A 3,348-nucleotide genomic window follows, 5' to 3' on the forward strand; every position below is an offset into this window, starting at 1 on the left:
CCGGGACAACTAGGGGACAGCCAGGGCACCCCCAGGGACACCTAGGGGACAGCCAGGGCATCCCAGGGACAGTCAGGTCCCCCCAAGGGACACCTGGTGGACAGCCCGTGGACCCCAAGGGACACCTAGGGGACAGCCAGGGCATCCCAGGGACAGTCAGGTCCCCCCAAGGGACACCTAGTGGACAGCCCGTGGACCCCAAGGGACACCTAGGGGACAGCCAGGGCACTCCAGGGACACCTAGGGGACAGCCAGGGCAACCCCAGGGACAGCCAGAGCACCCCAGGGACACCTAGGGGACAGCCGGGGCGCCCCCAGGGCCACCTAGGGGAAAGCCAGGGCACCCAGAGCTCCAAGTGCTCTCCAAGGCAGGCTCAAAACCCTTACCAACGATTGGCTTTAATAAAGCAACTCACACAAAGTCACCAGCACCACACGGTTGGTCTGTAACGGCTGCAACAAAATATGCCCTCCTGGAAGCAGTTCAGCACTTACTGATCACTTCTTTGTTTTGGCACTTCCCAGCCAGGGCCTGCGGGGCCTCCTGCAGATGCAGGTCTTCGCTGACAAGGCTCCACTTGTGCAGCAGCAGCAGGATTAGGGGCAGGAGCAGGAGCAGGAGCAGCTCCCTGAAATTTTAGAAAATATTAGAAAAATACAGGCAAAAATCTCACCTCTGTCCTCCCCTAAGAACATCCCTAGGACATCATCCCAGTTTTTCCCAGCTAGGAGCTGCAAGGAATTCAGGCAGGGGAATTGACATCAGGGAACAGCTTTGTAAAGTCAAAGGCAGAAAGAGAAGATCCACCAGCAAAGGGCAGGAAAGGGGAAAGGTTTCTGAAAACATTTCTGCAGTCTAATTAATAATTATTTCTGCTTCCCCAGCGAGAAGAACACAAACTCACAGCCATTCAGGCCTGACAGTCCCCTGCAGCCAGAGCTCAGCACACATCCACAGAAGCAAGTCCAGCACCTGAAAGAAAAAAAAAAAAAAACAACAAAAAAACACAATCAAACCAGAAGGAAAAGGTGATTTCTTTGGCTTCAAAGTTATTTCAAGTTCTTAAAGCCCAACACAGCTGATAGGAGAAGCAGAGTCAGGGCTCCTGGCAGACAGAGGGTGTTTTCCCCCCCAGGGGACTGCAGAGGAATTGTCTGGGACTTGGACTGTCCCTCGGGGTGACACCAGTTGCTGTGACTTCTATCATTCCATATGTTTGACTCCCAAAACTTCCCAGCCCAGGGGCTTGAGCTGACAGGGCAGCACAAAGATTGTTCTCTGTGTGGTGCCCAGATTTGGGGTTCACTGTCACCTTTGCTAGTTTAGATGAATTATACCCACGGCCCCGAATTCCCTGCTCAGTTCCTGCTGCAATAACCTCACAGTGCCTCACAGAGCATGGATATTCCCACGCAGAGCTGCTGCTTGAATGCCAGACGTGTCAGGAACTAGCAGAGCTTCCAAGGAAGCACAGCAGGATAGGGACAGGATAGGTTTCTATTCCATAGATTTGGTTAATTCTAACCCTCATCCCCTGGGGGTCACCTGTCAGATTTCCCTGGAATTCAGCCACCCCCTGAGCTCGGGCTCCAGGTGATGTTTCAGAGCAGGAGAAGGCACTGGCCGGCCTGTGCTGAGGCAGCCCCTGTGCCCTCGGGAGGACACAGCTCCCTGCAGGAGCTCAGCTCCTTTCCGAGCCCCAGCAGTGGCCTCTGCAAGTGCCTTTCCCTCAGGCAAGGGATGCCCATCCCTGCCTTCAGCACACCTCCAGTGGGACCCACCTGCAAAAGCTTTCCATCACTTCTGCACTCCGGCTGGCTCCCTGGAAAAGTCCAGACTTCATCCAAACGAAACTCCATCCCACTCAAACCTTTGATTTTGAGGCATCTCCGAGGGCCGTTGCTCTGGATTTAATTTCTGTGAGGGAGGAGCACCTTGGCTTTAATGCTGCCGATGGGTGATGTCCTCAGGCTGAAAGGGAGGGGATTTGGGGTGGCCAGGACATCCCTGGCAACTGTGTGGGAGCTCCGGGAGGTGGGAATTGCTGTCTGAGCCCCTCTGCAGACAGCCCGAGCCGCCGTTCCCGGGCAATGCCAGCTGTTCCCTGGGGAGCTCTTGGGCTGTGGGTGCCTCTGTCCGGGCTGCAGCATCTCCCCGTGCCCGGTGGGAGCAGCCCCTGGCCGAGGAGCCGCGGCAGCCCCGGGGCCGTGTCCGTGCCAGCCCCGAGCCCGGCCCCGGGCCCTGCGTTTGGCCGCCGCTGCCACGGGCGGGGCCCCGCAGGCACAGCTCCTCCCCTGCACATCATCCCAGGGCTGCTGGCCCCGCTGGGGCTGCCGGCCTCCTTCCTCCCTGCGCCTCCGGGCACCCGGGACACCTGCAGGAAACCCCGAGGGACACTGCAGGCGGCACGGGGGGGCACCGAGGCCTCCGGCCAGAAAAGCAGCCCCGGCCTCAGCAGCTGCCATCAGTTTGGCCCGGCAACACTCACCTGCAGGAAACGCCCCTGTGCGGGTGGGACCGGCCCTGCCTCTCTCCAGAACTTTGGCCGTGGAAGAAGGGAAGCCTCAGGACTTGTCCTGCTCCTTTCCGCCCAGAAAGAGACTTTGTGTAAGTACTTTTACGGCAGCTGTTGAGTAAATCCTGGAAAGGACAGGAAATCAGCGTCACTGGAAGAGCTTTGTGCTGTCGTGACCTGCCAGCCAGTTCTGCCCTCGAGCCATTCCAGGGGCTGCTGTGTGAAGCAGCTTTGGCAGAGAAGGCGGCACTGCACTTACCTTAGTGGGGCCAAGCGTTGCCATCCTATGGAGGTCCATCCCCATAATGCAGAGATTGGTTCAGCTGCTTGGAGCAGAGTCCGGGTAATGCCAAGGTGCTGAGTTCGATTCTCAAACGGTCCGTCTGCTTGAGAGTCAGATTTTAGGATCCCTCTCAGGCTCAGTATATCCTGTGACCTGGAAATAAGAGGAAAATTCTCGGCTGAGTTTTAATAAAACAGCTTTTGCCATTGCAGGGTGTGAGCTGCACTCGGTGATTTTCGGCCGCGATGAGCCCCACGAGCATTCCGCCCTTCCTTGCCGCCATCTTGGTTGCGTCTGAGGCCACTTCCGGTCCCGCCGGCATCTTTTTTGCGGCACCGCTAAGGCCCCCGGCAGGTGTTTACACAGACGCCTGACTAAATCCACGAATCCGAACCCGGAGGCGGCGCGGATGAGCACATGGCCGGTGTCTGCACACCTGGAAACGCCGCGGAAAATTGCGCCCGGGCGGCGCTGTAGTCGGGGTTTTTGTGCAGGCATCTGCGTAAACGCCTAAAGGGTCCTTATTTTTTCCCGCCCTTTTGGCCGCCC

General features: G+C 57.7%; 1 long non-coding RNA gene across 2 annotated transcripts; it reads right to left on the reverse strand.

Annotated features, from left to right (window-relative positions):
- Positions 1-705: 705 nt before the first annotated feature.
- LOC136304604 (uncharacterized) lies at positions 706-3,077 on the reverse strand. Of its 2 annotated transcripts, none has more exons than XR_010724694.1 (4): positions 2,776-3,077; positions 2,490-2,641; positions 1,783-1,918; positions 706-973 (listed from the first exon to the last, which is right to left on the reverse strand). It is a non-coding gene; the product is annotated as an uncharacterized lncRNA (long non-coding RNA). The 2 variants fall into 2 exon arrangements; XR_010724693.1 differs by having other exon boundaries at positions 1,783-2,375.
- Positions 3,078-3,348: the final 271 nt, after the last annotated feature.

Source organism: Chamaea fasciata, unplaced genomic scaffold (assembly GCF_029207755.1).
Source record: "Chamaea fasciata isolate MVZ Bird 193981 ecotype frontalis unplaced genomic scaffold, bChaFas1.0.hap1 SCAF_133, whole genome shotgun sequence".
In the NCBI taxonomy this organism is placed as follows: domain Eukaryota; kingdom Metazoa; phylum Chordata; class Aves; order Passeriformes; family Sylviidae; genus Chamaea; species Chamaea fasciata.